Below are 25153 nucleotides of genomic sequence, written 5' to 3'. Positions count from 1 at the left end.
CTTTCCGAGGACAAGCATGACCCCTCAACCATTGAAATGTATTTTCAGTTGGTTTTGCATATTATGAATTACTTACTCTATAGAATACCATGATTAATAACTTTGCAATCCAAAATACAGAAGGGTAAATACTAATTTATTGGTAAATACTAATTTATCGTTTTCACCTAGAAATCATCAGACTTGGTCTCTGTCATCTGCAACTACCTTCTTTTTTATTCCACTTGCAGACCTTTTATCTTCACTTTCTTGATACTTATAGCACACTTTCGATATCCTTGTTTACCATTTATATTCACTTTCTTGTTACTTTTAGGACATAGTTGGCTTCCATTCAGTTTATTTTTTATCTTCACTTTCTCGATACTTTTAGCACGGATTTGACTTCCGTGTCGGTTGTCTTGCATCTTTAAGTTCTTGATACTTTTAGCACGCAATTGATTTCCATGCCGTTTGCATTTTATCTTCAATTTCTTGATACTTTTACAACACACATGCCTTCCATGTCCTTTGCCTTTGGTCTTCTATTTCTTGATCCGTTTACCATATATTTGATTTCCAAGCAGTTTGCTTTTTATCATAATTTTCTTGATACTTTTAGCGGACACTTTGTGTCCGTGTAGTTTGCCTTTTATTTTAACTTTCTTGATACATTTAGCAAACATTTGCTTTGCATGCAGTTTTCCTTTAATCTTCACATTCTTGATACTTCTAGCAATGTCTGCAACACCATGGGGCTTTTTCATATCAGCCTCAACAAACTCAATCACACTTTTGATCTGTACACATGGGTCATCAATGAAATCATCCTTTTTAAATAGCACATCTGAATCAGCTGCCTCAGGCTGTGGTTGACAAGGTATTATAGAAGATACTAAAGACGAACTTGAAGAAGCTGAAACGGATGATTTTCTGCTAGATGGCATTTTTTCATCTGGCAAAACCACCTGGTCCAGCTCCTTTTTCAGCCGTTTAACATCCTGACACTTATCTGATATCTCTCCACTACACATATCAAGTAAATAGGTAGCGTTGAGTTAAGCAAGATATGCAAGCCTACAATGAATGCTACAACTTACCATAATGTAGTGACTAAATCATCACGATCTCTGAGGAACTCCTGAAACTGTGGAAATAATCTGAATAAATTTTCTTATAGCGAAAACTGAAACAAGATGACATTAATCAATTATTAAGATTATCTGCCACTTTGGAAAATGAGAATCAAATAACTAACTCAACAAGAAGGCTACAGCATATGCTACTGCACATTCTGATAAGCCAGTGTTAAGTATTTGGCTATTCTGATCATTTAAAGATTTAAAAGGTAAGAGCTATAAAAACTGGTTGTAAATCAGAATCAGAGTCACTGTTCCCAAACACTAAAAACTGATTGTCTACTACTCGATAACGTAATAATTAGATCATCAATTTCATAATGCAATTCCAATTCCAGAATACCCCCTAATCCCTTATGCTGCATTATTACATTGGAAATCTCCACTGCTTCTTGTTTCAGTCTCTCGTACTCGTTTTCCAACTTTGTCTTCTGAATTTCTTGATATGCAAGTGTCGCTCTAGCAACCGCTTCATTTTCTTTCTTCTTCTTGATTGCTAAGTTCTTTTCCATTAATGCCGATATCAATCTCATCTCCAGCGAACTACTCATCTAATAAATTATAAAAAAAAATAATATATTGATAATAATTAACACCTAATGACCTCAATGCCAGTTATGATCATCAACTTTATCTAATAAAAGTTGTACCTCATCAAGAAGTTCAAGAGATCTATCTCCTTTATCCAATAAGCACGTCACATGAAACTGAAGCGCCTCCATTTTAGCAGCTAAAAGTTTCTTCTGTTCACAAGCTTCTCGAGCAAGCTGCATTAAACAAAGGACAAGTAAACTCTCCTGTAAATCTCACACCAACTTCCACATAAGAATCTGAAGAAACACTAACCGGACCCCGGACAGATTACTGGTAACCTGGGGGTTAGATAGATGTTTCCCACGAGGGGTTAGACCCTTGGAAGATGGTTCTTCTGATAACCTGCAAAACAGACACCGTGAGCTCGTCACTGAGAAGGGGGGGGGTTCCTCCTTGTGACCACCCTCCGGCGTGAGAATCAGACTAGATTGCTCTTTAAATATAAAAGTATATTAAGAGATTGCTAGAGCAGATATCAGGTTTATGATGATATAAGATAAGATATGATAAGATGAGATGGTCATACCATTTGGGGTATTTATAGCCGAAGGTAGGTTTCCAAGGAGGTGTGGCCTGCTGAATAGTATTCCTGTTCTACCAACAGTGGCCTACGCACGTGCCCTGCTGGTAGTTGGTGGGTAGGCAGCGGCTGATAGTGACCAGGCCTGCTATGTACTATTCCTTTTCCACCAACTGCCGGCTATGCACGTGGTATGACAGGAGTTGGTGAGTAGGCAGCGGCTAATAGTGACATACAGTACAGGAGCATGCTGCTCGCCATACTGTTGTCAATAAGCTGTCGTATCTTTAGTCAGATCTTTTGCCCATACCTCGTCAGGTACAGTACAGAAGATCTTCCCGTATCGTACGGACTGGCTTATTTGGGCGGGAGTATTCCCCCTCCCGCCCTTGTGCGGGATTTTTCCCGGCTTTGCTCATTCCTTCAGGTGACACTGAGTGATTGAGAGCTAAGTGCCTTGTGCGTGTAGCCTTGCTGCGCGGGTGGCCTTCCCTGATGGCTTGTATCCGCAGCTGCGGGAACAGGCAGAGTCCTTCACCATTGGGAGGCATTTCCTGCGGGAACAGCTTGCGTACTGCGCGTAAGGACGTCACGTCTCTGAGCATGGTTGGTCCTGCGGATCCAGTTGGTTTCTGCGCAGACGTCCCTCTTCAAGGTGAGTCTTGCGGGTCCAACTGGGCTCTGCTGGGACCTACCTCTTCAAGTCCCCCCAGTCCAATGTTCTTCTCATGAGTGTTTAATAAAGTGAGGTGAACTTTTGGACTTAAGCAAAGGGTTTTGAAAAAGGGTTTTTTAAGGTTTTCCATGGGGATTCTTCCCGCGGAAGTCCTTGTCACTTGCAGAAATTCCCGAGTTTCCTGCTTGATCTTTGGGTATGATGCGGGTAGGTCTGTAACCTCCTCGCAAGTCAGGAGCGTTGAGTCCCACTTGTGTGGATTCTCCATGAGGTCTTGGTAGTTTTGAACATAGTGATCAATTATGTTAAAACCACCAATTCCATCCTGGAGCTTCAAACAACGTAGTTCTCTACGTTCCCGCTATGCGGGGATGTTATTTCCGTTTCCGCAAGCATTGCCCAGAAGATCCTTCTTGGTTTCAATTCTCTGCGGAGCGCTAGGTATGTGAAGGGTTTTGCCTTAACACTGTACCCGCGCTCGTCTTACGGTTACTTTACTTCCAAGATATTCCTAGCGTCCATTCCCTGCGGGTGCTAGGTATGTGAAGGGTTTTGCTTTAACACTGTACCCGCATCCGTCTTACGGTTACTTGGTTGCCAAGTTATTCTTGGCTTCAATTCCCTGCGGGTGCTAGGTATGTGAAGGGTTTTGCTTTAACACTGTACCCGCATCCGTCTTACGGTTACTTGGTTGCCAAGTTATTCTTGGCTTCAATTCCCTGCGGGTGCTAGGTATGTGAAGGGTTTTGCCTTAACACTGTACCCGCATCCGTCTTACGGTTACTTGGTTGCCAAGTTATTCTTGGTTTCAATTCCCTGCGGGTGCTAGGTATGTGAAGGGTTTTGCCTTAACACTGTACCCGCATCCGTCTTACGGTTACTTGGTTGCCAAGGTAAGGGGTATTTTCCCGCTTAGTCTTGAATCTTTTTGAATTTTGAAATTCGAAAGGTTGGTGGAAAGATAGGAACAGTCCAAACCTCTGAAACGTCGTGCGACGGTTTCTTCTGACTGTGTCAGGTCGTGCAGGAAGTTATGGTGACGTGACATTATATGGTCATTCCAGACGCTTTTTCAGGCGCGTGGGCGCGATTTTTCGGGCGCGTGGCCGCGAAATTACTGGCACACGTCCTTTCAACAGCTGTTTCCCGCTTGCTTTTTGCCACGTGTCATAGTTTCATTGCACCTTCGATTTCTCTCTCCTCCGCATTAAATTCACCGCATTAATTGCGATTACTATATAAAGGGGGAGAGGGTTCTTTGTAATCCACACTTTCACCCTTCTCTTCTTCTTCTTAGCGATTTCCGGCAAATACTCTCCTTTTCAGGCAAGCATTTTCCCGAAATCGTTTTCTTCTTCCTCTGCAATATGTCTTCCCATGATGCTGAAGCTGTAGCCGACGATAGGAGTACTGCTGGCGAGTGCCAGTGTGCTCTACCTATCGATCTGTACCAGTATGTTGTCAGGAAATTCATGCTTGAGTCTCTTGAGCCTGAGTTTCCTGAACCTCAGCAGACTGTGTACGATGCCCCCAGTGGCAAGGTCGGGGTATATGCTGCATTCTTTGTTTATGGGAACCTTAGGTTCCCATTGACAAAGTTTGTGTACCGTGTCCTGGAGAGGCATGGTGTTCATCTGACCGAGTTGCACCCCATGGCGGTCGCCAAGATTCGCCATTTCGAGTGGGTGTGCCGGATTCTGGGCATTGAGCCCTATGTGGACCACCTGATGACCTTCTATACTTGGAGGTGCATCCAAGGGTGGTACACCCTGACAACCCGGATCAAGGGTTTAAAGATTTGCGCGACCGAGCGCAGTCTCCGATCGTGGAAGCGGGAGTTCTTCTACATTTCTGCCCGCGCCATCCCCATTGCCATGAAGTTTAAGAACGGGCAAGCGCTTCCGAGCCTTCACGCTTCCAGCTACCAGGAGGCGGAATGGTTCGCGAAGATATCTCGGGTCCAGTCTCCGGTTTACCGGTTTCCGGAGTCCGGGATGGTGATGCTGGGGATGAGCCGGGTATGGAAGGAGGCGTCTCGGTTTCCCATCCTTCTCGAATACGGTTTGAATTCTATTCCTTATGGTATGTCTTGTCTTTCCTGCCGATATGAGTTTGTCTTCTAACTGTTTCTTTTCTTTCAGAGGGGAACAATTTGGAGTCGCTCCTGTACCCGCGGGAAGCTGACGGTCCCGTGAGGGTGGGTACTCGTGCTCTAGACGAGAACGAGTTGCCCATCCTGGAACAAACAGCGGATCGGTTTGTGGAGGTCTATCCGCTGGGCCACGAGATCCTGAGCCACCGGCGGCCAGGTAAGGCGTTATTCTCTCCTCCACCCCTCACTGCTGTACCCGCTGCTTGAATTCCTGACATCCTGTCTTCTTCTGAGGAATCCGCAGATGGTCCTCCGCTGGTGCGGAAGAAGAGGGCTGCCGGCGTGAAAGGGAAGGAGAAGGCGGCCTCCACAGCCGATTCAGTGCTCCTATCTGACACCGAGTCAGATAATGAAGAGGTGGCGGGGATCCCCGGTGGTGAGAAGACCACTGCTCCGGAGGTTACGACTGTTACCTCCGGAGATCCAACGACGACGGTGACCGGCATCAAGAGACCGGCTCCATCGGGCTCGTCCCCGCCCGTCCGTACGTTCAGGCTCAAGAAAACCCGTAAGTACAAACATTCTTATTTTTGTAGATTTGTCACTTTAAGTTTATTGAAACACTTATCTTCTTGTGTAGGCGTGGATGTTGACGCATTCCAGGGTGGAGCGCAGAGGAGTACCTCTCCGCCGATGACGGTAGACTCGGTCAGCCTACCTGAGGCGACGACCCAGGCGCCTGCGCCTGCTTCCGCTGGATCAGTTGCTCACTCCCTTGAGCCGACTATTCCAGCCGAGATGACGTCACCGCCGGTGGTAAGTGCGATTTTTACAGCAACTTTCACCGAGCCGGCGGTTACGATTGCTGCGGATTCTGCGGGCAAGCGACTGCGGCGGCTGCTACCATGCCCCCGCCACCGGCACCGACGGCCGGCCCATCAGGTACGCATGGGAGTACTCGCCAATCTTTGCCACCTTCCCATCTGCCTGACCTTTAGGATGGGTTTCCTTTGGGTTCAGGTGATGGGTTTGGCGGCTATCGGCCTGTTATTGACCCTACAGGTGCGTAGGGTTCCTTTGGCCCTTTTTCACTTTTATTTTTTATCATCTTTTTCCTAACTGCTTTTTTGTTTTTTGCAGTGTCGGATTCCAATGAAGTGTATGTTCCGCGATGGAACATACGCTGAGGAACAACCCTTCGTACCCCTGTGGAGTGCGTGGAATGGGCTCGCCACGCTGCTCCCCATGGTGCGTTGGGGGAAGCCATGGCTAGCTACCAGGAGGGTAGGCTAACCAATGAGCTTTGGGTTCTCCAGGCCCGGATGCAGCCGCGCGTCGAGCTGCTTTGTCGTGAAAACGACAAGTTAAAAGCAGCTCGCGCCAAGGAAGTATCTCAAGCGCGGGCTCTTCGGGAGGAGAACCAAAAGTTGGCCGCAGCTGCTGCGGAGAAGGAGAAGGCCTTCAAGGCCCTCGAGGTTGAGGTTCAAGCGCGACTCGAGGCCCGCTCCAAAGCTGCCCAAGCTGTTAACGAACAGCTTCGGCTGGCTAAGGAGACTGCGAGGAACGCAACAGAGAGGGCCACCAAGGCTGAAGCCGTTGCTGAGCCTTTAAGCGTGGAGAACGAGGAGCTCAAGGCCAAATTAGAGGCTCTCCAACGTGCTCATGATGCCTTGCCGATGGAAGATGCCAAGAAGCTCCAAGAGATCCTGGACCAGAGGGGCGTGCTTGACCACACCGAGCGGAAGCTTAAGGGCGTTGAAGAGGCTGCTGCAAAGGAAGTGCTACTTGCCAACCTCAACAAAAGCGAAGCCGAACACGCCCGCACCCAAGCTCAAGCCGCCCTCCAAGAAGCTCTGGTTGCAAAGGAATGGCTTCTTCGAGAAGCGTTGCCTCAGGTATGTTTAGCTTTACGTCTTCACGCTTTCCTTTGTACATAGAAAAGGTGTTTTGACACTTGTATATTTTCTTTTATAGGTTGTGCATCGGGTCTTCTCAGAGACATCCTATGACGATGCTATGAGCGCAGCCCTCAACGCTTCTCACGAGGATGGGGAACGGCTTCCTGCTTGGTCTAGGGTTCGTTGAGAAAGGCTTCCCGCAATCCAACTTCCCTTTGTACAATGTTGATACTGAAGCCATATATGACCAAGCAGTAAATCAATACGCCGCCTTCCCGCATCCAGTGGTGGAGAAGGTGAACCAAGTAGCTGCTGCTGATGATGGGTTAGCTATCCTTAAAGCTTTCCTCGAACCGCCCCGTTCATCTGATGGAGCGGGTCCAAGTGGAAGCGGCCCTGAAGCTTGATCCTGAAGATCCCTTCCCATTGCTAGGATAGTCTTGTACAGATGTATTTATTTTCTTTTCGTAGGCGGGTAGTTACCCAGCCATTTTTGTAATAACTCGTTTGTGAAATATAAATCTTTTTGCGTATAAGATTGTTATTTCCTTCTTTGGGTTTCTTGCTTTATAAACTTATGACTTGCATACTTAGTTTAAATTAGCAATTTTCCAAGTGTAGAATAAGTTAACCTTTTGAACGTGGTTGATAATGGGTTAAAGTTTTGCTTCCTCTTTCGTGATTGTGCGGGTAGAACCGTCACTTGCACTTAGTAGGATGGCTAAACTTTAACCTTCATCTGACCTGCGTGTTGGTTTTTCTCATCCTTTGAGGATAAGTTAACCTTTGAACGTGGTTGATAATAGGTGTGAAGTTTTGCTTCCTCTTTCGTGATTGTGCGGGTAGAACCGTCACTTGCACTTAGTAGGATGGCAAAACTTTACCCTTATCTGACCTGCGTGTAGGTTTTCCTCATCCTTTGAGGATAAGTTAACCTTTGAACGTGGTTGATAATAGGTGTGAAGTTTTGCTTCCTCTTTCGTGATTGTGCGGGTAGAACCGTCACTTGCACTTAGTAGGATGGCAAAACTTTACCCTTATCTGACCTGCGTGTAGGTTATCCTCATCCTTTGAGGGGCAAAACTTTTGAACCGTTCGACGCGCGGTTGCCAATAGGTTAGTGTTCAGTTTCCTTTCATGATTCATGCGGATAGACCGGCACTTTCATTTAATGGAATAATTGAACTCTTCCCCTTCAACTGACCCGCGTGAAGGTTTTTCACGTTATTGGGTTTGTGCGGGTAGGACCGCCTTCCCACGCAACGACTTCACATAATGTGAATGCCGTCATATTAGTGTTCAGAAAAGTAAAATCATCAGCTTCGATGTTCTAAAGAGAATCATTTCCATTAGAAGTGGCTCTTGGCCTTTTCTTTACAAATTGGAATTGATTTACATGCAAACTGTGTGAATGAGCTCCCTTCCATGTTGTTGGGATGGGAGTGCCATCGAGCCGATACGCACCTGGTTCGGGATCTCGTTCTTTACGCAGCATGTAGTCTCGCCATTGAAGCTGGAATTTTTATTCGTGTTTTCCCCAGCTGGGGTCCTACACGCACCCACCTGCTCAGCCTTTATTGCGCCACGAGGTGCGCGAGCGTCCCATCTCTGACAAATGCTTCGACCATGTCTTTTACGTCTATGCATTCTTCAGTGTTGTGGCCTTTTGTCTTGTGAAAGTCACAGTATTTGCTCCGATCAGCATCGTGACGATGTCGGATTATTGGAGGCTTTGGCCACGGGAGCTCTTCAGTGGCGAATATCTCAGTGACGCTTTTAGTGAGTGGTGTCCATCTGGAGTTCCGGTGCGGCTGTCCATTATCCCTTCCGCCCAATCGATGTTGCAAGCCGGATGAGGTGTCAAAGTTTACCCTTGACTACCAAATACCTAGCTTCCGCTTTTTATTTAGTCGGGCGGTGAGGACGTTGTCTTCTCTCGTCTTCTGAGTGTAGAGGTTTGTGCTCTGTGGGAGATCTCTACCCAGTTGCTTCTCCGTTTCCGCAAAGCGTTTTGCTGCTGTCATGATGGCATCCCATGTGGATGGCATGCCATCTTTACCCGTTAGGGTGCGGATGAGCTCAGGGTCATGCGCGCCCTGGATGAAGGCAGCGCGAACAAGATCTTCGCTGATATTGCCCAAACTTAGCTTCTTTGAGTTGAAGCGAGTGATGAAGTTTGGCAGAGATTCATCTTCTTCTCGTATGCATTTGAGGATTGTCCATTGCTCCTCGGTATACTTCCGTTGTTGGCTGAAGTGTTGGCTAAACTTCTGCTGGAAGTCTGCCCAGTCGTAGATGTGGTTGACCGGTAGACGGTCGAACCAAGCTCTAGCAGCCCCAGCAAGCGTCATTTGGAACATGTAACACCACGTGGGTTCCGTCCAATTGCTGACGGTTGCCCCCGCTATGAACCTGTTCAAATGATCGTCTGGATCAGATATACCATCATATGTGCCTATGTTAGGCATTTGTTTGGCACTCTTTGGGGCGATTGCTTACGCAATGTCCCTTGCAAATTTGGACGTTCCCGCATTTGCAACGTTTGGTCTGAACGTTTTGGAGAAGTCTCGTGGACTTCCACCTGTGCTTTTTGGTTTGAAGGCTTGTCCAAAATGCCTTTTCGGTTGGGATTCCGTTTCCTTACGCTTCCCTTTTGCTAGGCGAGGGTTCGCGTCGGAGTCGGATTCCTCCGAGTCATCCTCCCAGTATTCGAATTCGTCGGCCTGTTGTACGGAACGCAAGCGTTCGTCCAACTCAGCCTGGAATTCCTTTTGTCGTGCCTCCACCCATGCCTTAACTTCATCGAGAGTTTGGCGGGGGAGTCTTCGTTTCTCAACCTGGGTATCAGTGGATCCCAGTAGGCGATCATTTACTGCACTTGCCCCAGCTTGAGTAACTGGGGTAGTGTTCGTAAAATTTACTTCACTTGCCCCGGCTTGGGTAACCGGGGTAGTGTTTGTAAAAACTGTGTTGCCGGTATTCCCCCCAGTAGCTGGGGTTGTGGTTACCGGAATTTCTCTAACCATCTTAGAAGTTTGAAAAAACTGGAGAAAAATAAAGTTCTAGCTTTATGCACGGATGGCGCCAATGAAGAAACACTAACCGGACCCCGGACAGATTACTGGTAACCTGGGGGTTAGATAGATGTTTCCCACGAGGGGTTAGACCCTTGGAAGATGGTTCTTCTGATAACCTGCAAAACAGACACCGTGAGCTCGTCACTGAGAAGGGGGGGGGTTCCTCCTTGTGACCACCCTCCGGCGTGAGAATCAGACTAGATTGCTCTTTAAATATAAAAGTATATTAAGAGATTGCTAGAGCAGATATCAGGTTTATGATGATATAAGATAAGATATGATAAGATGAGATGGTCATACCATTTGGGGTATTTATAGCCGAAGGTAGGTTTCCAAGGAGGTGTGGGCTGCTGAATAGTATTCCTGTTCTACCAACAGTGGCCTACGCACGTGCCCTGCTGGTAGTTGGTGGGTAGGCAGCGGCTGATAGTGACCAGGCCTGCTGTGTACTATTCCTTTTCCACCAACTGCCGGCTATGCACGTGGTATGACAGGAGTTGGTGAGTAGGCAGCGGCTAATAGTGACATACAGTACAGGAGCATGCTGCTCGCCATACTGTTGTCAATAAGCTGTCGTATCTTTAGTCAGATCTTTTGCCCATACCTCGTCAGGTACAGTACAGAAGATCTTCCCGTATCGTACGGACTGGCTTATTTGGGCGGGAGTATTCCCCCTCCCGCCCTTGTGCGGGATTGTTCCCGGCTTTGCTCATTCCTTCAGGTGACACTGAGTGATTGAGAGCTAAGTGCCTTGTGCGTGTAGCCTTGCTGCGCGGGTGGCCTTCCCTGATGGCTTGTATCCGCAGCTGCGGGAACAGGCAGAGTCCTTCACCATTGGGAGGCATTTCCTGCGGGAACAGCTTGCGTACTGCGTGTAAGGACGTCACGTCTCTGAGCATGGTTGGTCCTGCGGATCCAGTTGGTTTCTGCGCAGACGTCCCTCTTCAAGGTGAGTCTTGCGGGTCCAACTGGGCTCTGCTGGGACCTACATCTTCAGAATCTGAATTAAGCTACTGAGACACAAGGTTTGCGAGTTGTAAGTTACCATTTCATTTCTTTTTGTTGCATATTGCTGCATATGCATAAGTCCATTCACCTTTAACATAATACTGGAGTGACACTGAGCAGCTTCTTCTTTTGCTTGTTCTGCAGCTTCTTCTTCATATTCCACTTTGTTCATAAGACTGATAATTGAATCAATCGTTAGGACCATTGTTTTCTGCAAACACAAAACTATTTAAATTTCTCACCTAAAAGTAGGATTTACAAAAGCATCAGAAATAAAATGATCATGCATGTATAACACAAAGCAATGCATACTTAAGGACTTCAAATATAAATTCATCTAGGAAAGTAGTAATGCGTAATCAAAATTATCATCTATTCAAAGACTTAGAATACATAGTTTTTTAACTAGCTGCAATCAAGGCACATTTGGTTTACGGAATTCGATGAAATTTGAGTTTAAATGCAATCTCCTTGATGTTTTTGGTTCACTAAACTCGTTGGAAGTGGATTTCAATTCCATATTCAATGTGTTTGGCTGGTTACGCGTTCGAGGCCGGATAATGCATCAAACGTACATAGTTGATTACATGCCACAATGCCAGGCGTCGGTAATGCATCTGGTACCGATTACGTGTCCAATACTCGTAACACGGCTGGTGCCGGTTAACGTGTTAGGCATTGGTTACATGTTCAGCAGGTTGTGGGCATAGTGATAGATTCCATATTTTTGATAAATTCCAATTCCTTTGAAAAAAATCAGCGAACCAAAGGCACTCTCAAATTCAAAATTCCTTTCATAGATTCCAATTTATAATAAATTCCATTTCTTTTGGAAAGAAATTATTTCAATTCCAAATCCAATTCCCTCGACCAAACACACTTTTTAGGGTTTTTCAGAATGCATCACTACAATTTTGAGTGAACATAAATTTCTTTCAGCTTTGGCTCAATTCTAGGTAGGATACTTTTGCAAAATTTGTGTTAGGGTTTAACAAAAATCTACAAAAAAACATTGAACAGATACATGAAACTAATGAAGTTGCATAATATAATATAATAATATTATAATAATATAGTTCAAAGTTGCATATACCTTCTTACTTCTAACATCTTCAATGGAAGTGTCCAGAAGTTGAGTGCCACAAATTTGGGCTGAACTTGTGATCATATTGTTCAATGCAGAATCATCATCAGGATTAACCTCAAATGCATTTTTATCAATCATCACCTTAGAAGGTAATCAATCTGCAGTAGATATAAAACCTTAACAAAACGATAGGAGGATTTGAGTAACTGAAAAGGCGACCGGTGTTTACCTCGATAATGCAATCTCTCGGTAATGATCAAATTTCACGACCTAAAAACTTCCCTCGGTAAATTTTAGGATTATTTTCGTGTATACCACCAGCAGTTTCATACTAATCATTTTAACTATAAAAACTTATAAATAAATTATACATTTAATAATATTAAGTATTATTATTTTTTTTTTTTTGAAACGACGATTTTTTTTTTGTGTGTGTTAGGCCACTCCACTTCTCAGATTTGGAGACGCAATATCCCACTCTGATCAAACTATTGTTATTTTAACCGGATCCACACTGGCTTTAGAGTTTGCCTTGAGTGTTCCCATGAGAAACCATATCGTTGGTTGCCATTTGACAGTTGTTGTGCCACCATAAAGCAAAACTCTCGAGCATAACACACGATGTGACTTAAACCCTGGTGGACTTGGGGTTCGAATTGACAACCTCACCAAAAATCCATCAAAAATGACACAAATAGTAATCGAACTTGGGCCTTCATTGAAGAACCCGTGTCTCCTACCACTAGAACACATGTGGGAATTTAACATTAATTAATTACTAACTGTTATAAAAGAGCTATTTGTTGAGTATGTAAACATAAAAATTGTATACGTATATTATAGTACTATATGGACGCGTTTTATGATTCATTCAGCAGGTTGTTTGTTCTTTGTTTTGTATGCTGTTCGTTGGCTACTTGCTAGTCTTTTAACGAAATGTCACCTTTCAAAGATAAAAAGGGTTCTTAAATTAAAAATCACTCATACAAGTCTTAACCAAAAAAACAAAACAAAAAAAACAAAATAAAAGAAAAGAGAAGACAAAATTTTCTTATACAGGAACAATTCTTGTAATCTATTCAATTATAAGCCATTACCAATTAAAAAGAATTTTAACAGTTGAATTCAGTAGGGTCATTGATATCAAATATTTTATATAAATATTTTTTCTGTTGGTTTATGATTCTTAATTGTTTCGGATTGGCCGGTTCAGCATGGTCATCAGCCAACTGATCAGTGCTCTCTTCGAAGAACTCGTTAGAATCTGTGATCTCAATTTGTGGCTCACACAATGTTCGGCTAGATGACGATATATCAGTTACTACAATCCCCTGGTCGAGCTTTGCTTTTAGCTGGTACACATCCTGGCATTTACAAGTTCTCTCTTCACTGCACAAATCATAAAATATTGTGTAAAACAGCTATACAATGGTTTAGGTCATGTATGAAACCCGAACTTACCGTAACATAGTAACTGCTTGTCCATGATGAGTGAGTAACTCACGCAACTAAAACAGAAAATCAAATGAGCTTAATATAAATATGTAAATTACATTTATTCTGATGATAAAAAAACACTATCATAATACTACCCGTCTTATATATCATAGCTTGGAATTCTTCACTGCTTCTCTTTTCAGCCTCTCAGACACCTGTGCAACCTTTTCCATCTGGCTTTCTTCGTATGCAAGTGCTTTTCGAGCAGACACTTCAATGCTTAGATTATCTTTTTCAGATTCTTCTTTTTTTGCTAATGCTGTAATAAGTCTAATGTCTATAGTCTAGTGATCTACGCATCTAACAAAAAATATGGAACTCAGTGCCTTAATATACATCCAACCTTTAATCAGCACATGCTGTTAGAAGTAGTATGTACGTTGTACCTCATCAAGAACAGCAACAGAACAGTCTTCTGTATATATATATATACACATACACACACACATATATATATATAGAAGGTGACCACTAAACCTGATGGATACACTAAACCTGATGGATACACATTGAATCAAAAAAGAGTTTCTATATATAAATATATTTAGCATACCGTTTGATTTGTTTCATTTGCAATTAGCTGCGCCTTTTTAAGTTCATCCACCTTTGCAAGAATACCCAAACTACTCTTACCAATATTCTCAACTGCTTGTTCTGCTACTTTCTCATTATGTTCCACTTCTCTCATACGACTGATTACTGAATCCATTGCTGAATTTAGGGTATTCTACAAGAAAAGTGAAAACAAATACATGCATGATTAGATAGCCTTTTTGAACATGTTATAATTACATGTTTGCACGACATTTATGATGTATTTTATAAGTAATTGTAAGTCATACTTATTTAAAGATATCGTCATTGGAACTGAGGTTACCTTTTTTTTTTTAGTATCTTCGATGTCCTTTTCAATGATGTTGTTGATCATGTTCTTCGACTTAGATTCGCATTCAAGATTAATGGTTTCAATCTCATAATCATTTTCTCCTGTCATGGCAATCTTTCTTAAAAGTTAGGTTAGAAATACAGTCGCTAATTAAAGAATATCAAATCAAGAGAGCAATTTAAGCTTGTGAAGAGCAAGTAATCAAAGAAAATGAAGGGGTTGTCTTGGGAACCTTGACTCCATTGGAATTGAGCAAAGCCTAATAAATTGTCCGCCAATCAGAATTCCAACGTTAAGAATAGCACGACTTTAGAAAGGAAGGCGGTAATTAAACGCGTTTGGAAGATTTTCACTTTCTAATGCTGCCTAATTTTTTTTTTTAATGGCCAACGAATCCTTCAAATGGACTACCGACTAAATTCATCAAATCGGGATACACTTGTCTTCCAATCCAAGGAAAACCCTCACTTAAAGCCAAACACCCGTGAACCATCTAAACCCATCTAAATCGGTCGTTTCGGCTGGTTTACGAGTTGATAGTTTGGCTTATGGTTTGCTAAACAGTGTTTCGCAGTTCAGTTTATGGTTCCGAACCAGTCACCAAAGCCGAACCAACTGAAATATTAAAATAAAATGACATTTTTTGAATCTGCATTGATTGATCTTTGTAAAAATAAAATATTTATCTACAAATAAATATAGTTTAATCATTATCATGATAAGGGGTGTTTGGAATTCCTTATTTTACCTTCTTATAACTTTTTATTAAATTAAGACCCAATTACAAATTTTGTCCTTTAAAAAAAGCCAAATTACGGTTCGTGTCCTTTCCTTGCAGGCGGTGTCCTTTAAACTTTTTTTTTCTACACGTTATGTCCTTTACGCTAACTGGGTTAGAAAAACTCAGTTAAATGCCCTCACGTGAGACGCATGTGAGGGCATTTTTGTCTTTTTGCCTACCCTTCTTCTTCTTCTTCTTCTTCTTCTTCTTCTTCTTCTTCTTCTGTTTCTGTGCTGCCTCATCTCACTTCTCTCTCTATGTTCCTCAAACACCATCACCACCGCCACCATAGCTCCGCCACCAGCCACCGCTCCATCTCCGATTCCCTCATCCACATCAACATCACTTCAAACCAACAATCCCAGTGAAATTATGCCGGAACACCTTCGCATCGAAATCAGCGCCTCCTTCTTATGTCCGAATCCTTTCCGTATCCTGTAACATTTCAACAAAAATCAACTTAATCTTATATCACTTACTCGTATACTCCTGATTCATGAGCTCCAGAGTCTCCTTCTTATGTCCGAATCCTTTCCGGTTATAATTATCACTCCTAGTCAAATTATGCCGGAACACCTTCGCATCGAAATCAGCGCCTCCGGTAACCGTAGAGTCTCCGGCGGAGCACCGGACGGATACTGGCTTCCGGCAGCGGAACAGTTTGACGTCCGGTGAACATCGGTCCGTACAGGTTGAGAACGGAGTGAATCGGAGTGACGCCATTGGCAGTTCGAGTTCCGGTAAGAAGTTTGTTAGGGTTTGAGTTTATATAATAACAATAACAAACGATAATATTATTATTATTATCGGAAGTGGATGCCGGAGCTCCGACGAGTTTTCCGGCGGGATGTTTCTGCCCTTGTGATGAAGAAGAAGCAGGGTAGGCAAAAAGACAAAAATGCCCTCACATGCGTCTCACGTGAGGGCATTTAACTGAGTTTTTCTAACCCGGTTAGCGTAAAGGACATAACGTGTAGAAAAAAAAAGTTTAAAGTACACCGCCTGCAAGGAAACTTAGAAAAGGACACGAACCGGTTTTTGGCTTTTTTTAAAGGACAAAATTTGTAATTCTGTCTTAAATTAATAAGTTACAAAAGTGTAACTTATGGAACTTTTTCTCTCACAATATAAGCAATCCAAAACACCTTATTACTTTTCAAAAAGTTAATAAGTTATAAGTTGGTAAAAATAAGCAAATCCCAAACACCCCCTAAGTATATATTATTAATTTAATATTTTCAAGCTATTAATATTTTTATTCACTTTCTGTTTGTAAACTCTTTAAAATGCTGTAAGGCTAGTTGTAGGTTGTTGAGGGGCTTTAGAGCCCGCGTTAAAGTGTCACATCATTGGTAAGGAAGTAAGAAACTAAAAGCAATAAAATCATAAATTGATGACATACTTGCAAATTGTGCAAATTGCTTGTTAGGTAGTTAATGAAGTATATTATGCATTTGGAGAAATTGTATGTGTGGATTTCAACATTTTCTTGTAAAGAAATTAAGAAAAATACAAACTGGTCAAGATTGTTGAGGGGATAAATGATTTATGTCACGGCTGGAAGGACGAATATGATTAATCCTAAATGAATGAATGAATGAAATTAATTACCCGTTATGATATGCACATGAGAATGCATATGCCGATACGAAAAACAATTTTTAGCTGCTTGACAATTCATTAATGTAAACATACATACCATGTTCATACATGCTAATGACAGTTCTTATAAAGAAAAGGTTGAGCATTCATCCAATGATCATCTTCACTAGCACTTAACGTTGCGTGCTTACATATAGAGAAATGTATTGCTTGTAAAACCTATAGAAAGGCTAGTGATCATTTCAAAATCTTCTCCCCAAAAACAAACAAAATTCAAAACAAAATGTAGATGATAACCATACTGAGAATATTACCAAATGTTACCACTGGATCTCATTCACATTATCCTCTATGAATCTCCCCTTCAACAACAATCCTTCTCTGTAGAGCACGTTTTGCTCCTCCTTTTCTTATGCTTATTATAACAGGCTTCACAGTTTGTGGTACATATGCCCGCTCAACATAAGTTTGAGCAGAAGTAACTGAACCCTCAGTTGATACTGAATGTCCAACTTCAGTAATGTCGGTATTCGTATTCCCCTCTTGCTCCTCCAAATACGAATCTGCTGATGTTTTGCTAGATGACAGGACGGGTTGGTCAAGACACTCTATGAACACATTAATATCTGTATGTATATTAGACACATCCCCCCTGCATAAAAAACAGTAATATTAATTAAAACATCAAGTCCAGAGTCCATGATAGTGTAGTTTATGTGGATACTGCAACTTACTGTAAGCTATTAAGAGAAGATTCACGTTCTTGGATACATTCCTGCAACTGTAACACGACAGAGCAAAATATTATAACGTTGTTTTAAATTAATAGCATTACACAGTTATTTTGTTGCATTAATACCTCGGAGTAAATCACTGCTTCTTTTTCAAGTCTCTTTGCCTCTTCTACCATTTTTAACATTTGGCTTTCTTCAAAAGCAAGTGCTTCATGAGCCAATTTCTGTTTTTCTAGCTTTTCTTTATCTGCTAACTCCTTTTCTCCTGTAGCTTTAGTTGATCTTGTCTTCAACTTCCTATGCATCTAATGATAAAAATTGATAGAAATTAGCACCCAACAGTTCATAGCAAATCTTAATCAAAAGTAGTTAATAAAGTTATACCTCATAAGACACTACAAGAGATCTGCGTTCTTCATTCAACACACCAGACACGCAGAGTTGAAGTTCTTTTACTTCTTTAGTTAAAACCTCCTTGCGTGCATTCACTTCTCTAGCATGCTACGTTGTTAAAATAATTAAGTAAATTCACAGGGGATGTTGAGTTGTTAGACAGCCTCACACCAACATAAAGAAGAAAACATTGTGTAATATAGCCTACTAAAAACTCATAAAGACACTTTTAATGAGGTTGTGTGTAGTGGAGAGGAGCAGGGGTGTCAACCCCGGTCCACATCAGCACATATGGGCATAGCCCCGTCCATAAGAGCATCACCAATAGATAAATTCTTAGGGGAAGTCACCAGAATACACTCTCTTTCATGTTTTCTCTCCTCTCTCCTACATGACCTCTCACATACAAGTTTTTGAAGATTCTTCACCAATAACTTTACTTCACCTTTTCTCATCCACCTCACCATCTCTCTCCTCTAACTCATCTTTTCTCTCCTTTAAGAATCTCTAAAAACCCTCTATTGGAGATGGTCTAGCGCATCTGACAAGAAGAGGTGCCAAACCTTCATCCACCAAAGGTTTAACGAGCGCTAGGGGAAAGAGGGTGTGGGGCCAGCTTAATTACTCAAAACCAACCAATCACACACTTTTATCTTTCATCTTTTCGCTTTAACATAATTTTTAGAAAAAGCCATTACACACCCTTGTGAAAGGGTGATACATTACAACTGAACATTAGCAAAAACATTTGAATGCATACATCTTTAGTTTTTCGCCGCTACTAGAAAACATTTCTTAACAAACAGTGTTACAATATATATGCCTACGACAACGATCATCAGATAACCGATCAAAAGATCTAGCAGTTTTGTTCTAAAGTTCTACGTGAAACGGGCATTTTGGTCAGATATATCATATAAATTAATTAGCTGAGCAAAAGGTAAAGCATGTCATGAAAAAATTATAGAAGAAAATAATTTACAAGTTACAACCATGTCATTTGCTTCCTTTACCTGCTGATGTGTGTGTTTAAGTTCATCCACCTTTACAAGAATATCAAAACCACTCTTAGCAGCTTCCTCTTTTGCTTCTTCTGCAGCTTTCTCTTTCAATTCCACTTCTCTCTTTAAACTGATGGCCCTGTCCATTCTTGAAGCCAGTATTTGCTGCATGATAAAATATCACAATCAACAATTTTCAAAATCAAACAAAAACATATATATCATGCTAACTAATGGAGCTTTTTACCGAGTTAATGCGAGCATCGTTGCTAGAAGTATCAAGAAGTTCAATCGCACTGATGACCTCTGCCACATAATCCATCTGATCCATCGGAGATGAACCCGCGATCGGTTAAGAGCCACGAGAAAATGTAGGTATATGAAGAGGTTGAAGTGTTAATTAAATAATTACAGAATATGAGGATTTCGAATTAAATATGGCGCCGTCGTAAATAAATTTCACGATCTACAATGCTAACATCGTAGGGTTCGTAAGTAAATCTCTGATAATTGCTTTTCTTTTTTTTACTATTCTTAATGTAAATTACCCGATACTCTATGGTAAATTATGTATACGTACATTTGACAACCCCCCCCCCCCTTTTTTTACATAAATGACCATTGACTTTTCTTTTTTAAAAATTTCTTTTTTTTCACATCTCCTTATTGCAAGAATTCTTCATAATTTCTCGCCAGACGTAGCACTAACTTTCTCTCCATAATTTCTCGCCGACGTGGCACTAACTTTCTCATTAGGGCGAGTATTATTTAAAAATAGTTATTTTCTTTTTTGAAACTATGTACTTTATGTTTACCTAACTTAAAATGGTTAAATTTGTATATAATTTCTCTATATATAGAGTGTGTTATTTATATAACTCAATAATAAAAATGTATTTATTAAAAGTTTTTATTTGAAATAAGAACTAATTTTATTTTTTTCAATTTCTAATTTTCGGCGAGAATGTTATTAAAACATTAAAACTTTTAGTCGTGTTTTAAATTCTACAAATGTTTAAATCTTCTTTTTTGAAAATACTATTTATTTGTTTTGTAAAGAAGGCCCCTAATTAACTTAGTTAATCAAAACTGAAATTTTATAATGGGTATGTTTGACAAAACTAGTTGGTAGCTGTTAGCGAGAATTATATAAACTAATATATATTTATACTAGGTAATTAGATCCCGTGTTACACACAGACGGAAATTTGAATATAACAATGAGATATGATTATAATTTTTATTAAACCGCACGTTTAATAAAGCAACAATATAATCCAAACCTCGTGACTTAAACCACAATTTCAATCCAAACATCCATATATTCGGTCCAAACGTTTATAAATAATTTCCTAAAATCCAAAAAAAATAAAATAACAAAGTCTCAAAATAAAAAAAATAACAGTGAAAACAATTAATTGTCTTTATTAATTTGATTATAAAAATTTATTTTGAAACTTTTTCAACTTAGGAGTTAATGTTTAAAATTAATGTTCAAATTAACATGTGAAAATTATATAAATGAAAAATTGATGAGTTAAAAGCCTATGTGGACAGGATAGTTGAATGGCATGTGAAAACCTTAGATCGATTTAATAGTATAGTAAGATATATTATCTTACTGTATGATAAATGAACAACTTTTTAGACACTTGTCCCTCCCATGTTCATTGTGCTTACGTGTCATTCATAGAAACAACCATGCTGATGTGTCAAGTTTGGAAGCAATCTGCTGTATTCTTCTCACAGAAGCTTTATAGGAAATCTTTGCCTAGAAGCTTCCTGTTCAAAATTTGAATTCAGATCATGATCTACTATTATCTATCTATTCTAATAAAGTAAAATAAATGGAGACACTTGTCATGTTTTGATTAATTCTCATAATTTTTTTTCCCTTCAAAACTAATATACCCTAATACATGTAATAAATCAATAATTATTCATTTTCCTTTTACACTATATTTATATAATATCTATATATTTTTATAAATATAAATATTAACATATTATTTTACTATATATTTCAAAATACTTGATGGATTCCAAAAATCAACAACAAATCACGTTTCTCAAATAAAAATTGCTTTGGGTTTTTTTGTTGAAGTTAAATTTGATTTTAATTGTCAAAAGTTGGTAAATAGATTGTTTAGTACAAGTTAACTACATTTATGTCAAATTTTGTTATGGGTCAAAAATGAAAATTTTGAGTATTTTTAAAAGTTTAAGAATGCGAAATAGATTTATCGTCAAATTTGTTATGGGTTCAAAGTGTTGACTTTAAAATGTCAAAAGTATGAAAGTTAGAATTTTAAACATGATTCGGGTTTCAAGTTTATTTTAACGGCATTTTTTGAAATAATCAAAAGGTTCGGGATATGGAAAATTGACTATTTTCCCCTCAACTATTAAAACTTAAGAAAAGATTGCGAACACTTTCGACATGCCACCTCCATGCCTATCAATGCTTCTAACTTTTATCAAATTTCAAATATTTATATCAACATTAATTTTTCCTTCAATGGTGATCAGAATGTTGTATGGGAAGCATGCCATGCAAAACTATGCTCAAATGAAACAAAATATTCACAAAATTGAATGGGTTAATATGTTATTTTTTATGTTATCATTATGACAAAGTCAAGAAGCCCTCTGAAACTTATCAAAATCTTTTTATGGTGTAGCTCAGAAAAACATAGTTCTTAAAGAACATCCATTGTTACAATTTAATATCCTACTTTCTTTTGATGGGTGGTAAATTAATAAATATATCAATAAAGGTAACGCCTCTTTTGTATTTAGGCTGAGTGGTTAGAACTACTATCGTATGAGAAGTCTTATTTTCAAAATTGGTTCATAACCAAAATTCTTTCAATTATACATATATGATACCGAGAATGAATTTTTCAATAGAAAGAAGCATTCTCGGGTACGATTTTGCATGGGCATTTTTTTATTATGTTCATTTAAAAACCATTTTGTGATATAAATAAAATCAATTTATGTACACATTGTATAGATACAAGCATAGATGTAATACATTTTTTTTCATATACGCCATGTAATTATTTGTTTTACTTATAATTTTATAATTTGAATTATCCCGTGTGTAACACAGGCTCACATCATCATCATCATCATCGTACTCAGTATATCCCACCAATAGCAATGCTATGGTAGGGTCTGAGGAGGGTAAGATGTAGACAGCCTTACCTCTATCCCATAGGGATATAGAGACTGCTTCCGGTGAGACCCCCGGCTCGATAGTAGTTTTGCATCAAGCCTTGGACATAAGGCACATAGCACTCAATCATCGGGACACCGGCTGATTGGTGCATGTGCCCTTGTCTTTCGGCTATCAACGCCACCACATGATGCCTGATTAACCTTCGGCCATTTTTAACGTTATTTTCATGAGATTAGTAAAATAATGTCAAAATTAGTGCAATTTTACTTTTGCCCACCTGAGGGTTCACGCATATAACACAGGCTCTAAAACTAGTAATATAATATAACAAAAAAAGGTATTTTCTTCATGGTTGTGCTCATTCTCTCCTCAAGTGATATCCGCTACCAACGTGATTCTCAAACCCTTTCTATTATTCCGTAACTCAACCGTAATATGGTATCCCCTCCATTCTACCACCGCCGATTGTTACGTTCTTCAACTTTATATGATATGGGAGACGTCACATCATCTCCGAAGTTCTAACGACAATTCCTAATTTTCTAATTAGATCAGATCCATGTCCTAGTTTGCATTCTGTTTATATATACAATAATAAAATTTAAAATTAGTATTCCATTACGTGTTTTGTTACAGAAAACTATTGTTGGTGATAGATCAAACTATTATCTTGATCTCACCCTTCAGCACCTTCTCTCGAATATAGTGGTAATGAACCTCTATGTGTTTAGTTCGAGCATGGAAGACCGGGTTTTCAGCAAGCCTAATGGCTGACACGTTATCACACACTAGCTGTACGGCATAATCCACTGTTTGATTTAGTTCTTTCAGCAACCGAACTAACCAGGTACACTCTTGAGCCGTCGTCGCCGCCGCCCTATATTCAACCTCCGTGGTAGACAACGACACGGTGGGTTGGCGTTTGCTACACCATGAAATAGAGCTTGACCCATACATAAACAAGTAACCGGTTGTTGACCTTCTCACATTAAGATCACCTGCATAATCCGCATCACAATACCCGGTTAATTTAGGCCCCGTCTCCCTTTTGAATGTTAGCCCAACATTCACTGTACCCTTAATATACTTTAGTATCCTTCTCACAGCTACAAGGTGTGGTTTTCTAGGATTTTGCATGTATCTGCTCATCACACCAACCACAAACGAGATGTCCGGTTGGGTTAACGTGAGGTATATTAAACTTCCCACAAGTTTCTTGTACACCGAAGGATCTGCTAACTCTTTCCCTTCATCAGCCCGTATCTTAACATTGGGATCCATTGGTGTCGCTGCTGGCTTGCAATCAACCATTTCAAACCTGTACAACAGTTCACTAGCATACTTGGTTTGATGCAGAATTATGCTATCACTTTCATACTTTAGCTCTAACCCTAAGAAATGATTCAAACGACCAAGATCCTTCATGTTGAACCGAACACTTAGATTTGCCTTAAGCTGTTCGATCTCCTCTTCGAAATCTCTGGTTATAATCAAGTCATCAACGTAAACAAGGACAACTACAACCTTCTCATCAACCTGCTTGACAAATAGACTTGCATCCGAATTAGTTAACTTAAAACCATTCTGCTCAAGAAACTCACCGATTTTACCAAACCAAGCCCGTGGTGATTGCTTTAGACCATAAATAGCTTTCTTTAATTTGCACACGTGTTCCGGATGATCCTTGCTTTCAAAACCCAATGGTTGAGTGATATAAATGACGTGATCAAGATCCCCGTATAAGAATGCATTGCTCACGTCCATTTGCCACAATCGCCACCTCTTACTCATTGCAACTGCTAGTAATACTCGGATAGTAATTAATTTTGCCACGGGGCTGAACGTATCTTCATAATCCAAGCCGTATTGTTGAGAAAAACCCCGTGCAACTAACTGAGCCTTAAATCTTTCTACCGACCCGTCCGTTCGTCTCTTCGACTTGTAAACCCATTTGCACGAAACCGGATTTACATCAGCTGGTTGTGGTACTAATTCCCACGTTTGATTCGTTAAAAGAGCCGACATCTTTTCTTTCATAGCCAAATACCAATATGCCTTTCTATGAGCTTCTTCAAACGTTTCGGGCTCAAGTAACCTGTCTTCAACAATTGCAACATTAGCATTTACGTACAGAGGGTTAGGTTTTCTTACTCGTTGAGATCTTCTTGGAACTGGTTCTTGTTGGCTGTTTTGTTCAACATTCGGAGCTTCAGTTTGCTGATTATTTTCATTATCTTGACCGGTTCTCGTATCATCAGTAACATCAAAGCTCAACCGAACCTTTGACAATTCAAGGTCTTCTTTGAGTTGATTGGAATCAGAAAGCACTTCTCTACTGGTCGACCACCACGAGGAATTTTCATCAAAAATTATGTTTCTTGACACATATATTTTCCCGGTGTTGGGCTCACAACACCGCCACCCCTTTCTTTCACCATCATAACCCACAAATATACACCGAACAGCCCGTTTCTCCATTTTGTGGCGTAAATGGCTCGGTATGAAAACATAGCAAACACTCCCAAACACTTTGAAATAACTAACATTGGGTTTTATTCCCGTTAATTTTTCAAAAGGCGAGATGTAATTCATACCTTGAGATGGTACACGGTTGATGATGTAGGCTGTTGTTCGCATAGCCTCCGCACAAAATCTTCCCGGCACATTTTTACCGTGTAACAAGCTTCTTGATACTTCACCCAAGTGCCTATTTTTACGCTCGGATACTCCGTTTTGTTGAGGAGTATTTGAGCACGTCAATTTCGCCTGCTTCGCTTCTCTTTCAGATAGCTACTAAAATCAGTGGCAAGGTATTCACCCCCGTTATCAGACCTCAAACAACGAACTGTCTTACCTGTTAAAATCTCGGCATCGGCTTCAAACTCCTTAAATTTTGCAAACACCTCCGACTTCTCCTTCAAGAAATAAACCCAAACATATCGAGAAAAATCATCGATAAAAGTCACCATGTATCTCATACCTTGAATTGATGGTTGTTTTACATG

The sequence above is a fragment of the Bidens hawaiensis genome, unplaced genomic scaffold (assembly GCF_021521415.1).
Source record: "Bidens hawaiensis isolate Kalapana, Puna unplaced genomic scaffold, B.hawaiensis_p1.1 tig00017470_1, whole genome shotgun sequence".
Classification (NCBI taxonomy): Eukaryota; Viridiplantae; Streptophyta; class Magnoliopsida; order Asterales; family Asteraceae; genus Bidens; species Bidens hawaiensis.
Note: the sequence above shows the minus strand (reverse complement) of the source record.